We start from the raw sequence: 17087 nt of genomic DNA on the forward strand, positions 1-17087 counted from the left end.
AAGTATATGCATCAAACACCAAGCTGCTGGAGTCCACCTGTCAAGGATCACAAGTTTTCTGATTAAAAAATAAAGCCCATTCATAGAACTACCAGTTGCCTGCCAGCAGGCTCTTTGCCACAGCTATTATGAAAACTGGCAAAGAAGTGGGCAGGAAAATCATTCTTCACCTTAACAGATGAGTCTTCTCTCACAAAATAGATGAATTTAGAACACCTCCTTAGTCAGACTCATAAAGGCAAAGGTACAGGGGATTTTATGGAAAATGCTGACCTCCTAAGAATTAGTTTTTAAATTGAATTTTCTGCCCTTCAGATGTTTGATAAACCCCTTGTCTCTCCCATTAAAGGTCATGCCAAAAAGCAACATATATGATTTATTCACACTGATCATCTACCTGGGCCATGGTTTACTCCTGCCAAGCTTATATCGGAGGTTCAACCCAAAATGAAATTGTTTAGTCATAATGACATAACTTGCAAGTTAGCATCCTCTCATTTTAAAAATGCATTCTAATTTTCATTTTTCTTTGAAATTCCAAATAGAATGTATTTTAATAAAAATCCCCCCCCCCAAAAAAAACCTGAAAATGTACATACTATGGAAAGGGCAGCGGATTTTAGTAGCCATTCAAGAGGGCTGGGCATGGAGCTAGGTTCTCCTGTGGCAATCCTGTCTGTCATCAAGTGTAATGCAGGTTCCTAACATTAAGCTTTTGAGTGCCAAGGCATCCGTTTCAAAGATATCCATCTCAAATAAACATACTGCCAGCTAGAGGAAATATCTAATAGCAAGCCAACTAGATACGAAACAAGGCAACCCCTATCCAAGAAGTTCCCCTTTTAGAAGCCCCTGGGTAGCCTATGTAACTGAGCACTTGTGCAACTCCACTTCTGCCTTCTTGCTCCCTAATTCCTGCTCTTATGTTTTAAATTCACTAATAAAGAGTAAACCCTCAAAACTCTAGGCACCCCAACCCTTGATGCTAAGAAAGGCAGAATCCCAGTTCCAAGCTTCCTCCCTCTTTTCCCTTTTGACTTCAACCTTGCTGCGTGGTGTTGAGGCATGCCATGTTCCCCATAGGATCCATGAGTAATAAACCTTGCTTTCTCCAAGTTCCCTGGCGACTGCTCTTGAGGTGCATCCTGAAAACACGAGAACCACAGGGCCAACCCAACCTTGGTTCTTGTCCAGGAAAATTCTGTGGAGCTCACCACAAGTAACACAGGTCCAGGCAAGTGCCTCAAGCATTTCTAGCTGACACCATGCCTATCACTAGGCTGAGACAGACACCAAGTCACTACAACTTCTCTGAATTAGAACTTATTCCCCTGAAATGAGCAAAAGACTGATCGCTAATGAGCAGTTTAGGCTGGGACAGGCAATGGAATTGACATCACAGTTGATTTCTTTCTACTAAGCGAATTAATGCATTTTTAAAAAATTTTTAATATAATTTAGTGTCAACTTAGCGAAATACAGTATACACAGTTTGCTCTTGGCTTCAGGACTACATTCCCATGACTCATCACTTACATAAAACACCCAATGCTAATCCCAATAAGTGACTTCCTCAATGCCCATCTCAGATTTTTCCTGCCTCCCTGTCCCCCCACCATCAACCCTCAGTTCATTCTCTGTATTTAAGAGTCTCTTATGGTTTGCCTCCCTCTCTGTAACTATCTTTTCCCTTCCCTTCCCCCATAGTCTTCTGTTAAGTTTCTCAAATTCCACATATGAGTGAAAACATATGATATTTGTCTTTCTCTGACTGACTTATTTCACTTAGCATAATACCCTCCAGTTCCAGCCAAGTTGTTGCAAATGGCAACATCTCATTCTTTCTCATTGCCAACAAGTATTCCATTGTATACATAAACCACATCCTCTTTATCCACTTATCAGGTGATGGACATTTGGGTTGATTCCATAATTTGGCTATTGTTGATAGCACTGCTATATCCTATAGATAAATTCCTAGTAGTGCTATTGCTGGGTCCTAGGGTAATTCTATTTTTAATTTTTTTTAATGCTTATTTATTTTTTGACAGAGAGAGACACAGAGTGTGAGCTAGGGAGGGGCAGAGAGACAGGGGGACACAGAATCCAAAGCAGGCTCTAGGCTCTGAGCTGTCAGCACAGAGCCCGACGTGGGGCTCAAACTCACAAATCGTGAGATCATGACCTGAGCTGAAGTTGGACGCTCAACTGACTGAGCTACCTAGGTGCCCCGTGGTAATTCTATTTTTAATGTTTTGAGGAACCTCTACACTGTTTTCCAGAGTGGCTGCACTAGTTTGCATTCTCACTAACAGCGCACAGAGGATTCACCACATTCCTGCCAACATCTGTTGTTTCTTGAGTTGTTAATTTTAGCCACTCTGACTGGTGTGAGGTGGTATCTCAGTGTGGTTTTGATTTGTATTTCCCCGATGATGAGTGATATTGAGCATCTTTTCATGTGTCTGTTAGCCACCTGGATATTTGCTATGCAAAAGCGTCAATTCATACCTTCTACCCATTTCTTCAGTGGATTATTTGTTATCCAGGCATTGAGTTTGGTAAGTTCTTTGTAGATTTTGGTTACTAACCCTTTATCCGATATGTCATTTGCAAATATATTCTCTCATTCTTCTCAGAGATAGAACAAACAATCCTAAAATTTGTACGGGACCACAAAAGACCCCAAATAGCCAAAGTAATGTTGAAAAAGAAAACCAAAGCTGGAGACATCACAATCCCAGACTTTAGCATGTACGACAAACCTGGAATCAATACAGTATGGTATTGGCACAAAAACAGATGCCTAAACCAATGGAATAGAATCGAGAACCCAGACTTGGACCCACAAATGTATGGCCAACTAATCTTTGACAAAGCAGAAAAGAGTATCCAAAGGAAAAAAGAGTTTCCTCAGTAAATGGTGTTGGGAGAACTGGAGAGCAACAAGCAGAAGAATGAAACTGCACCACTTTCTTACACCATACACAAAAATAAACACAAAATGGATGAAAGACCTAAATGTGAGACAGAAAACCCTCAAAATCCTAGAGAACACAGGCAACAGTCTCTTTGACCTCAGCCATAGCAGCTTCTTCCTCGACATGTCTCCAAAGGCAAGGGAAATAAAAGCAAAAATGAACTATTAGGACCTCATCGTGATAAAAATCTTCTGCACAGCAAAGGAAACAATCAACAAAACTAAAAGGCAACTGACAAAATGGGAACAGATATTTGTAACTTTTTTAAGTGCATATTTAGTTTTGAGTGGGGGGAGAGGCAGAGACAAACTGACAGAATCCGAAGTAGGCTCCAGGCTCTGAACTGTTAGCACAGAGCCCGATGCAGGGCTCAAACTCACAAACCACGAGATCATGACCTGAGCCAAAGTCGGATGCTTAACTGACTGAGCCACCCAGGCGCCCCGCAAATTAATGACTTTTGATAATACACTCTATCTCAAGGTATGTTTATATTTGCTTGTAAGTTACTACATAGAAATTTACAACTGTGGAATCAAATTTGACATTTGAGCAACATGAGTGAAATGGGGGTGTGATGGATAATTGAAATATATCTCTGAGATGCAAAAACAATTTAAACATGAATTTAATATGATAAATACATGTAAGCATGCCTCAGAGATGCACATTGCCAAAAAGAATGTGTTTCAGGAGCCAATACTATTTCTATACTTTAAAGTATAATGGGAAACTATAGACACAACTTCAGAAAAAAAAAAAATTTGAGATTTTTCTGATCATCTCATGTTTACTTTAGGGAGCAACATAACAATCAGTCATTCATGGCCGTGTCTGGGTTTCTGAACATCTCCTTCATCCTATTTAGCATCCACATAACCTGTACCTCAAATTTAGCATAATTTGTGCTTCAGTTTTAACCTCGTATTTCCAGCATTCTTTCTGTTTTCTGATAGGAATTTATAATCTACTCATACAAATCAAACAGCAGACAAAATTCTCCACACTTCAGACCAGGTTTAACTCCACACTTTGAAAACTAGTTTACTTGTGCCACACAACAGTAATACCAACTAATGTCACAATATGGAACTTTGCAGCTGTATCATATTTAGTCACTCAATATATGTTTACCTTCTTTAAAATACTGTCTTTTCACACGTGTGTTTGCTGATGGCTTAAAAAAACAAATTATTAGCAAACCAAATCTTTAAAGAAATTAGAGATATCAACTGGTACATTTTCAGAATATGAGCCCCACAAGTAATTTCAAACACCCCAGACTCTGAGGGTGACTATTACACAGATTTCATTTTCAACTGAATTAAATATGGGGTGCTATCATTATCAGTTGCCTACCTTGGAGAACTTTTCCAAGTAAGAGAGCTTTTAACTTTCCAGCCAACACTGTCCAATTTTTTTCCTCTCACAAAAACAAGAGCCATAATTATATCCTGAATTTCTATTCATTGATCCCTTCCTGGCCTCCAGACTTTTGTCTTTTATGTGATTTACCCAATGCAGCTCATCCTTCTGACATGCCTAGCCTCTGCTAAATACAGAGAGGAGGGTACTTGAGCCACTGTGGTTCAAGAGCCACAGCAATCTTCAGAACAGGAGGCCAATCAGGGTTCCTTGGGAATCTTGGTTTCTGGAAGGAGCAGTCCTTTGTCTTCACCATGTCAAAGTGGGGAGGATCCCTTCCCAGTTTTAATGTATTTATACCAAAAGATCCTTTCAGAAGAAGAGCATTGGCCCAAGATCAAAGCAAAGTCATAACTAAAGACCCATGGTCTTGAAGTTTCACAAGTCACACTTAAGAAATCAAAAAGCCTACCACGAGAGAGAGAGGCATTCACAAGAGAACACAGGATGCTAGAAAGTGGGGGAGGCGGGGAGGGGGGAGGCAAACAGCACAAGGAAGCAAAATCAAAATGCATGGAGAGGGCCAGAAAGAAGTAGATAGAACCTCTGAGTTACTCTACATGGGCCAGTTATACAATCCTGGAGAAGGAAACAACTGCCCTCCCTGGCCAGCCTAGGGTTTTGCACACTCAGCTGGCAATCTTCAAGGACAATTGTCCAGCTTTCTGTTCAAGGGAAATGTCCCTTGATCTAACTTAACCTCAGCTTCTCAGCCAGTTTGAAAATACTAGGCAGGTAGCTTTTGTCTTTTGAAGAATGAAGACAATACAAAGCACATGCCCATAATGGAAAGCAGTTGGAAATGTTAAGTGTGCCCAACTGGCAAAGGCATTTTGCAAAAAGGCAATTTTCAAGACTGACACTGAAACTGGGTCTTGAAATTCTATTTAGAGTCTCAGCAATTCTACCCAAGAGCAAGTGCTTCTACACCACTGCACCGTATGACCATGACCTTCTCAAGCACAGCTAGTTCACACCAGATACTGTAGCCAAAGTCGAAGAATATTAATTAGCTAAAACAACCTGTGACATTGTAAAAATCTTGCAAACCAAATCAACAGTGCTAATTACCAGCTAATTATATATATTAGCTATCTGAATAGGTAACACCTTGCTCTTCACCAACTCCCTCCATCTCTAGCATAGGTAAGTTGGCCCTGATGGACACCAGTCACCTAGAAGCCACCCAATTCCCTAACTACCATCTGCCATTGCCCAGGGTTGCAGTCACTTAGGGCGGTAGGATAACATAACTAGAGGGCAAATTAGGTTCTCAGGAATACAGCCAGGTAGTTTCCAACTCTTCAGGAGGCTGATTTACAGCCCTGTAGACAGAGTTGTAATAGGAAGAAGTAGGATGGCAATCTGAACCAAGCTGTAAAGAAAAAACCAAATGCTTGACTTGTGACCACACAAACCAAGACCCCCTGTCAACCTGGAGGTAAAGAAGGCTTCTGCTCCACAAAATCTGTTAAGGCATCAGAGAATCCCTCTAAGAGGCCAATACCAGAGCAAAGTGCAAGCTACACCAGCAACAGACTGCAAATTGGGGGAAATGGGGAAATGTATGACATCAGGAATATCGGTGTCCTTTGGAAGACCAGCTGACACAGATCAGAGCTGGACAGTGTCTGGGGTCTGTACAGAAGAAAAGTTTTCCAACTTAGCCAAGGAGGAATGTCCAGGGGAAACTCAGGCCTTAATACAGTAAGAGGCCCAAGGCCTGAAAGATGAATAAAGGGGTGCCAACCAAGAATGCCAAGAGGGGAGGACACACCTGCAACACACTGGCAACAAAGAACAGAACCAAGGGTCACAGGGCCCACACAGAGGTATTAGGTAGGTGAGGAATCTAGCTCCTAGCTGTGGGACCACATGGTCATGTCAAAGACTGAAATGAAGATTCTAGTTCTACCCCCATGTACTCCATACTCTCCATCTCTCCTGCTCGTTTATCCTTGAGTCTGTTTTCCCAACCTCATTTTGAGGAGCTGCCTCCCCATTTTCCTACTCCTCATTCCTTCTTCCTCTTCTTTCCTCTCTTCTTATGTTTTCTCTTCTCCTCTCTCCACTTACACTCTTCATTGTTGTACTTTCACAGATACTGAATTGTGACACGTTATTCTAATAGGGAAAGTAGGAGAGAAGTGGAAGGAATACATTAAGAATATTGAAGTGAGCACAATTTGTGCTACTCCCATACAATTTCAAAAAGCTGTAGATTTACAACAAAGTTATAAGGCTACTTCATGACTTTTTTCCCAGCTCACAGTCCAGGGCATGCACATTACCTTTATTAAGTCCACCAGCCATGGCTCTGAGAATCATACCCTTGAAAGTTTCAACACAGAAGCTCATCCACAGCTCAGAAATTAAGTAGACTTCACACTTGTTAGAGGCCATCTTCCCATGGTTCCAAAGCAAGTCAAATGTTAAATGTCAAACAAAGCAATTTTTCTTCCATTACTTCTTCTACTGGTTTTCATGCTTTGAAATCTGATCCTTTAGTTTAATCATGCAATAGACTGAATGTTTATGTCAACCAAAAATTCATATATTAAAACCCGAACCTCCAATATAATACTATTAGGAGATGGGTTCATGGAGAGGCAATTTTGTCATAAAGGTGAAGCTCACAGGAACAAGATTAGGTGCTATCATAAAAGAGACCTCAGAGAGGCCCCTTGCTGTCTCTGGATGTGAGGGCACAGTAAAACGATAGCCACCTATAAACCAGGAAGCAGGCTCACCAGAAAACAAACCTGCCAGTGCTGTGATCTTGGACTTCCAGCCTCCAGAACAGTAAGAAACAATTGTCTGTTGTTTGTTTAAGCCACCCAGTTTGCCATAGCAGCCCAAATGGAAGAAGATAATCACCTGTATGTCCTTCTGTTTGTTTTCTATGTTCATATTTTACAGTAAACTCTTTAACCTTCCTGGGATTCATTTTGATATATGAGGTGGAAGAGGAGACTAATTTTAACTGATTTCCCCAACACTGTGAACTAATCTATTGCTTTCCCATTGGTTTGTAATATTCCATTATCATATTTGTAGTTTCACTGGGATTAGACTAATATCTTGTTAAAGAATGATGTAAAATAATTCCCTTACTCTATGGTTACTGAAGAAAATGAGAATTTTAGAGAAACACCTCCTAGATTCATTGATCTATTCGTGTGTGTATGTGTGTGTGTGTGTGTGTGTGTGTGTGTGTGAGTGTGTGTTTTAGTTTCTGTATCATTTATATGTGCTCTAATCTTTATATTTCATTCTGTTGGCTTTGTGTTTTGTTTGTTGTCTTTTTCTAGCTCCTTTAGGTGTAAGGTTAGGTTGTTTATCAGAGATTTTTCTGGATTCTTGATGTAAGCCTATATTGCTATAAACTTCCCTCATATAAACTGCTTTTTTTTTGTTTGTTTCCATGTTCTTTCTGATTTATTTGATTTCTTGATTGACCCATTCATTGGTTAATGGCAGATTATTTACCTCGTATGTATTTATGTGCTATCCAGATTTTTTTCTTGTGGCTGATTTCTAGTTTCATAGCGTTACAGTCAGAAAAGATGCATAGTATTACTTCAATCTTTTTTAATTTGTTGAGGCTTGTTTTGTGTTAATATGTGATCTAGAATGTTCCATATGTACTTAAAAAGAATGTGTATGCTGCTATTTTAGGGTGGAACATTCTGAATATATGTGTTAAATCCAACTGGTCCAGTGTGTTATTCAAAGCCACTGTTTCCTTGTTGATTTTCTGTTTGAATGATCTGCCCATCGATGTAAGTGAAGTGTTAAAGTCCCCTACTATTATTGTATTACTATCAATTAGTTCCTTTATGTTTGTTATTAACCATGATATGTATTTGGGTGATTTCATGTTGGATGCATATATATTTAGAATTGTTATATCTTCTTGTTGGATTCTCCTTTATTATTATATAGTGTCCATCTTTGTCTCTTTTTACAGACTTTGTTTTAAAGTCCAAATTGTCCAACATAAGTATTTGTATTCCAGCTTTCTCTTAACATCCATTTGCATGACAAATGTTCCTCCACCCCCTCACTTCAATCTGCTGGTGTCTTTAGGTCTTTAATGAGTCTTTTGCAGGCAGCATATAGATGGGTCTTGTGTTTTTATCCATTCTGACACCTTATGTATTTTGATTGGAGCATTTAGTCCATTTACATTCAAAGTAATTATTGATTTTTTTTGTTTTGTGGGTGTTTTTATAGTTTTTCTTTGATCCTTTTTTCTATTTCTCTTTCATGGATTGCTGGCTTTCTTGATATACTTGGCTTCCTTATTCTTTATTTTTTGCTCATCTGTTACTGTTTTTTAATGTGTGGTTACCATGCAGTTTATATATAACATATTCTGCATACAGCAGTCTATTTTCAGCTGATATTCACTTAATTTTGAAGTCATATTTTACTCCTCTTCCCTTAACATTTCAAATAGTTGTATCATATTTTACATCCTTTTATTACACCCCTATCTTTATAACATCATTATTTACAATAGCCAAATTATGGAAGCAACCCAAATGTCCATCAACTGATAAACAGATAAAGAATATGTGATGTACACATATATATATACATATTATATATATGTATTACATATATATATTACATATATACATTACATATATATATATTACATATATACATATGTATATATACATATGTATATGTATACATATATATAATATACATAATATATAATATAATATAATATGTAATATATACATAATATATTATAATATATAATATATACATAATATATTATATATAACATATAATATATATAATATAATATATAATATACAATATATAATATATAATATATAATATAATATATCATATATATAATATATTGTATGTGGTATATATAATATATTATATATAACATATATATAATATATATAATATATAATATAATATATATATTCTTTTTTTAGTCATAAAAAAAAAATAAAATCTCACCATTTGCAATGGCATGGATGAACTAAAGAGTATAATGCTAAGTGAAATAAGTCAGAGAAAGACAAATCCCATATGAATTCACTTATCTGTTGAATTTAAGAAACAAAACAAAGGAAGAGAGAGAAATCAAGAAAGATATTCTTAACTCTAGAGAACAAAGTGATGGTTACCAGAGGGTGGGTGGATGGGAAGATGGGTGAAATAGGTGATAGGAATTAAGGTGTTCACTTGTCATGATGAACACTGGGTGTTGTAGAGAATTGTTGAATAGCCATATTGTACACTTGAAACTAGTATAACACTGTGTGTTAACCAAACTGGAATTAAAATAAAATTAAATAATCAAAAAAGAAAAAGAAAATGAGAACTTCAGAAGTGATCTGCCTCTGTGACCACCATCACATAATTAATATTATTTATAGCTGTGCTTAACAAAATCCATAAACGCTGGGATTTCCCATGAGAAGTTTGGTTGTTCTCAGATCTATCAGAAGCTCTGGGTTGCCACAAATGGAATACAGCACAAATCTGAATACTCTCATTAGTTTCTGGGTTTTATGTCCTATGAAGAATTCAAAGCCAGGTGGCTAAGATGATACAAAGCAACTATGAAGAGAATCCTCCCCATTCTGCAGCAATTGTGTTCTTTGCAGGAGACATACAACTGATACCCTCTGCTTAGGTATTGTTTGCATTGTTCTATGCCTCTGCAATCTGCTTAAAAGAGACAAATCAAATTCTATGTGAGGAGAAGTTGTGCTCAGCCACAACATGCTACTGATTTCATTTAGATGGACAACAGTCATCTGTCAAGTTCCTCCTTCTAAGCCAAGATCCCCTTGGCTATCTGGAAGCAGAAAAATACAGCAAGATGTCTAAAGACCTGGAATATAAAAGCATCCTCCTTTTCCAGTTTCTTTAATAGTCTGAGCAATTAGGTTATTAAATACAACAAAGTGAATATCAAAAAGAAAAGGCAACTCCAGAATACACAGAGATTAAATGTACTTGCCCATATATGTTTTGTTTTTAATAGAAACATCACTGTAGTCTAGCAAAAAGACCTGTTAAAAAAAATAGGTTTTGACTCCTTGATAAATTCCCCTGGGTAGATGAAACATAAGCACAAAGTGATAGTACCAACTGTGCTAAGAGAATCCGGAGTCATTATGGTTTAAAAAAGAAATTCACATTCCGTCTAAAAAAATTTCAAACTAGCTATAACTGAGAGACAAAACAGTCCCCAGAGAAAATTCCTATCAAGATCTGCAAATCATTTTGTCAATTATGACTTTCACTCTTCAAAATTCCTCAAGTTTCTCCGCCTCCTTCTGTAGTCAGAATTAATTAAACAGTCCCTCTCTTCCTTCCACACTTCAAATGCAGTATAATTTATAGCTATATTTATGCCACAAATGTGTGTGTGTGTTTTAGCATGTGTGAGAGACAGAGACAGAAATAGAGTTTGATGGATTCATTAATTAAGTCTGAGCATTAACTCAGGTTTGTACTGTGAACTACTGCTTCATGATTTGAACATAACCCCCAATGGTGTGATAAGAACACAATCTCAGTTTGTGCACACAGAATATCACCCATAAAAATGAAAATCCAGAGACAGTGAGAGAAACCCTCTAAACTCCAAATTCACAGAACAGTTTGTGATTATTTGTATCCCAGAAAAATGGAGTCTTTACTTTCTAGGAGCCTCACTCCTAGACTCCTTTAAGTAAAAATTTCCCTTGGAGCCTGTAAAACACACTTACATTTCCAAAACTTCAACTGACAAATAATTTTTCACATAAACAGCTGTTGCACAAGGTAGAGCAAACTTTCACATATGTTTACCTTCAAACCATATCATTTAGACTTAAATGTGCTAAAATCCTGAAACATCATTTTCTCAGAAAGATAGTTGATCTAGGAGGGAGGTTTTGAGGCAGAATCACTTATGGGAGGGGTGGATAGAGGGAGTGGAGAAGGTGGCTTCATATGCCTTATGAACAGCAAAGCTTTTCTCCCTTACTCGCTGAGCTTTATGTTGACAGTCAATGGTCTGACAATGCACAACAAATTGGCCAAGGGCCAGAACCAGCACAGCAATAACCCACAACTCTGGCCCACGGAGCTATGGGTCGGTTAGACTATAGATCACCATGGCCAGTGGAAGCAAGCACAATGAACCAGTATAATCTGTCTTAGGCAAATGGGTTAGCCTCCGGGAATGTTGCAGAAGTAGTAATAACAGAAGGCAATGCCTTAATCCAGTGGGGTTGTATGGACTAGTTATACCCCTTCAAAACTTGTATTTGAAGTCTAACTCCCAATGTGATGGTTTTAGGAAGTGGGTCCATGAGGAAGTGATGAAGCCATGACAGTGAAGCCCTTTATAAGGAGATGAAGAGACCAGAGCTATGTCTTTCTTCCACGTGAGCAGGAAGACAGCCATCCGGGAACCAGGAAGTTGGTTCTCACCAGATACCATATCTGCCAGTGCCTTGATGTTGGACTTCTAGCCTCCCGAACTATGAGAAATATATTTCTATTGTTCATAAGCCACCCAGTCTACAGTAATTTGTTACAGCAGCCCAAACTGAAAGATGGAATAGTTCTTCCATGATGGAATTGTGGACCCTAGGGATCCAGGAGAGAATGGAGTAACCTCATTAGTTCATTACATAATTCATTAAATTATGCCAAGGTAGCAAATTATCCTTGGATTTGGCCTAGAAATTGGGGTGAGGAAAGTATGAGTTGGGGCAGTGAATCACAAATTCACTCCATGAGCAAAAGGCTAATTGTGAACAAATAATAATGCTGAAACATGGCATGTGAGGCTCTCAGAACACAGCATAAAAGACATAATGGCAAATGTGTCCACCTCACAGTCAAGGAAAACAGCAGCTGCTGTCATAATTTACTATTTGGGGAAGACACAGAAAACTGAACAACTAGAAAGCAATGAAAAAGCAATGTACCTAGTGCTGTAGGTGCCCAGAGGAAGATCCTATATCCATATATGCAGCCTTCAGAAACCCTATATGTAATTAGCTAGAATTCATTTTTCTTTCTTTTTTTTTTCTTTTAGAATTAGTTTTTCAAATATAGCATCTGTTTTTAAAATTTAGTCCAAAGGGCTAGTATCCAAAATCTATAAAGAGCTCACCAAACTCCACACCCAAAAAACAAATAACCCAGTGAAGAAATGGGCAGAAAACATGAATAGACACTTCTCTAAAGAAGACATCCGGATGGCCAACAGGCACATGAAAAGATGCTCAACGTTGCTCCTCATCAGGGAAATACAAATCAAAACCACACTCAGATATCACCTCACGCCAGTCAGAGTGGCCAAAATGAACAAATCAGGAGACTATAGATGCTGGAGAGGATGTGGAGAAATGGGAACCCTCTTGCACTGTTGGTGGGAATGCAAATTGGTGCAGCCACTCTGGAAAACAGTGTGGACGTTCCTCAGAAAATTAAAAATAGACCTACCCTGTGACCCAGCAATAGCACTGCTAGGAATTTACCCAAGGGATACAGGAGTACTGATGCATAGGGGCACTTGTACCCCAATGTTTATGGCAGCACTCTCAACAATAGCCAAATTATGGAAAGAGCCTAAATGATAAATGATAAAGAGCCTTTTCCATCAACTGATGAATGGATAAAGAAATTGTGGTTTATATACACAATAGAATACTACGTGGCAATGAGAAAGAAGGAAATATGGCCCTTTGTAGCAACGTGGATGGAACTGGAGAGTGTTATGCTAAGTGAAATAAGCCATACAGAGAAAGACAGATACCATATGTTTTCACTCTTATGTGGATCCTGAGAAACTTAACAGAAACCCATGGGGGAGGGGAAGGAAAAAAAAAAAAAAGAGGTTAGAGTGGGAGAGAGCCAAAGCATAAGAGACTCTTAAAAACTGAGAACAACCTGAGGGTTGATGGGGGGTGGGAGGGAGGGAAGGGTGGGTGATGGGTATTGAGGAGGGCACTTTTTGGGATGAGCACTGGGTGTTGTATGGAAACCAATTTGACAATAAATTCATATATTGAAAAAAAATAATAATAAAATAAAAAATAAAATTCAGTCCATCGTTCATCAAGTGCACGGTTAGCATGATCCTTGGTTTCGAGCCCTTCCCAAGAGGCGGAATACATGGTGGGCATCCGGGTGGGTTGCACGGTAAAGACCCAGAGTCCCACTCATTTTTCTCAGACCCCAGGAGACAGGATTCATAAATTCAAAGATCAGGGGCATTAAAGAAGCAACCTACAGACTCAGGGTATAGGATGTGATCTTTTAAGTCACTATTCAGTTTCACAACCAGAAATCCCATGAAGAGAGAATAAACCATGAAAAACAAACAATTTTACAGTGATTGAGATGATACAAGTTCTTGGATAAGAAAACATTCAGCTTTTCCAACAAACAAGCTGCAGTCAGATCAAGCATTGAGACAAAAAATATGAAAAAAGATATGGCAGCACACCCAAAGAATATGTTGGGTCTTTAAAAACTAAGCGTTTCAGGGAGTGGAGAAAGGTGGGCTCAAATAATTACCTACACCCACCAGGTCATTAAACCAGCATTAGCTGCAACAATGGGAGCTCCTTGAGAGCAGGCCCTGTGGGTCTTTCATTTTTACATACCAAGGAGCACCTAAAAACCGCTTTTCATATTGAAATTGCAAAATGAATGTCTGTTGATGGAACAATATTGGTAAATTTGGTACTGTTCCTATTCAAACTGGGAAGAAGTAAAACAGAGCAAACTAATTTTCTATCCCTCACTACACGTCGCAAAACTTGTAAAGCACTACATGAAAGGCCAGGAAACATTAGGTTTTTGAAAGAACAATCTAGACTAGTGAACATTTACTATTCTGGAACTGTTAGTTCCATGATGGCAGACTTTTACTAGGCTTGTGGTAGCCATTTTGACTTAGAGCAAGCCGGCCAGCAGAAGTTCTTGCAAAGAACAAGCTTCACATAAGAAACAGTAGGTGTCCTGAGGGGTTAAATCAACCTTGTATAAAATAAATTCAAATTTTACATGATATTACTATGTCTTCCCCTTGGTGAGAATTTCTTAGCTGGCTCAAAGCTTGTATCTATACTTTTTTTTTTTTTAATCTGAATAAGCAATGATAGTAGTTTTATACCCTGGACATGCAGTCTTGTCATTTACCAGCAAGGGAGATCCCTATTTGTGGCACTCACTATTAGTTCTCTAGTAGGGGTTTGTCCCATCCTCCTTGATAAGATAACCCCACTGTTGTTCAAGCAACCACGTACCCAAGTCTCATGGAATGAGCAACGATCCACCTGAAATCCATCAGGGAAATCCCATTGCTCTCAGCCAGTGGCTGGTCTACAGGTGGGCATGTGCCTCCTTCTGACCTAACAGACATAAAGGGAGTATTTTATTCATGATACACAGAAAAATGCAAGGACAAAGATCTCTCATCTTCTGTCTTCCATTCCTGTTTTTGTGTGGAGATATGGTACCTAGCACTGTGGCAGCCACATTGCAACTATGAAGTAACAAGCCTGTGAAGGAATGCAAATACACTGAGGCTGGCAATGTGGACACATGAAACGGACCTGGGTCCTTGATGATATCACTGAGTCACTGGGCCTATTTCCAGATGGTCTATCTCCATACTTTTTAGTAAGCGAGTAATAAAAGCCCTCATCATTGACAGCCATGAAAATAGGGCTGCCTGCTAAATGCCCGCTCAAAGCATCCTAACCGACTTGCTATCTTAAATAATTCTTAGATGCTTAGGCAAGGATATTTTTTTTTAATTTAGCCTGTTCTGCTTTTCCTCCATTGTCTCTAATCCAACCATCCTTTCTTCTTTTCAGGAAATTCCCTATTAGCCTAGATCACACGACCCATCATTCAACCACATACTTACTAATATTCTCAACTCCCTTGCACACATGTCCTTCTGCTGCACATGTCCAAGAAAACCCCATCCTGGATCAACCAATCATCCACATTTCCCATCCATATCTGGGCTCATGAATATTACCAGAGAAAGTAATCCGGAATCAGCAGATTAGTGTCACCATCCTCAGTCATGTTCTTAAGAATAACCTGCAATGCCTCTCTGCATATCTTATTACTCCCTCACCAACAACTATTTTAGGCCTTCACCCTCCCTGTACATGGACACCTTGCCTTCTGCCTAACAGGACTCCCTCGATTTCTCAGCACCACTCACAGAGCTACATGCATTCAATCTCATCATTTTCTTTATTTCTTGAAGTCATTAGGTTGCTTATCAAGCACCCCAACTATCCACCTTTCTGGCACTTGTTAAGATCACAGTATCTCATCCCTTTGTACTGGGAGATGGCTTAACTAGTTCTTACCAGGGATGGTGAGGGGAAATGACACATGTTGCTTTGGGGCCAGAGCATTTAACTGACAATGGGAAACCCTCCAGACCTTGCTTCCCCTCTGGCACAGACAGAAACTAGAAGTATTTGGCACCATCAGGGTAACTATGATGAGACATTAAAGTAGAACATGTAGCAGGAATAAGAATTAAGCCTTTTTAAAGAACCACTAAGATTTTGGGGGTTTTTGTTATTGCAGCATAATCTAGCCTATGTCACTGATACATTTTTCCTCCCATATCACAAAATACGTGGTCTCTCCTGCCATCTTACATATATCCTTCCACTACATCCATCATCCTCTTTCTATACGTATCTTCAACCTTTCCTTCATTCCATTCAGGAATAAAAAAAAAGGTAAAATTACTTTTATACATTAAATCTTTTAAAAATGTCCTTTATCAGGTCTATATACTTCCTTTGGCTTCCATCTTTTATTTCTTTTGCTTATACACGGCAAAAATATATAGTCAATACTGTGCTCGCTTGTAACCTCCTGTTCACTCCTCATTCCAATACAATCTGATTGCCACCTGACACCATTCTATGGAAAGCATTCTTTCCAAAATTAGAGGTACAATTCAGTAGCTAAATCAAATGGATCTTGGACTGGACATGCTGATAAATTTACCTGCTGAACGAGCCTCTCCTTTGGACTTAAAGTAGCCAGCCCACACCCCTTCAGGATGTATCTGCTGTGCCATGGCCCACAGGCTTTGTCAAGTAGACCTACATGTTCTCTCTACCACCAGACTCCTCCAGGCAACTCCCCAGCCCAGACACCAGGGATTAACCAAGAGAAGGCATGTGATCTAAAGACAGCCAACCCGTAAAATAGGCCAGAAATTTGCGATATGTGTGTACAGGCTCAAAAAGAAGAGCTTGGCTAGGTTCTCTCTCCCATGAATATGAACTAAGATCAAAGGACATGTGGCAGTTGGTGAGGAGGCCACTGTGGCCATATTCAAGAAACCACAGAGAAAGGAGTTGGCTGGGAACAGATAACTAAGCAGCTGCTTAGAGATGGCCCCTGGGAAAGGGGTGGAGAGAACAGCTTTGGTTCCTGGTGGCTTTCCAAATCCCAGCAGCTAGTCCTTTTGTTGTCCAGTTGTGTTTGGGGTTTGCTCTTGAATTTACCTGAAACCCCATAAAGTATCCTTCAAGCAAACCCCAATTACTGTAGCATGGTGGATTTCTTTCTAGCAAAAGACCCTTTTAAAACCTTATTTTAGACTGCCTCCTTATAAGATTTTGCAGTCCTGACCACTCT

This window comes from Prionailurus bengalensis, chromosome A1 (assembly GCF_016509475.1).
Source record: "Prionailurus bengalensis isolate Pbe53 chromosome A1, Fcat_Pben_1.1_paternal_pri, whole genome shotgun sequence".
Taxonomy (NCBI): domain Eukaryota; kingdom Metazoa; phylum Chordata; class Mammalia; order Carnivora; family Felidae; genus Prionailurus; species Prionailurus bengalensis.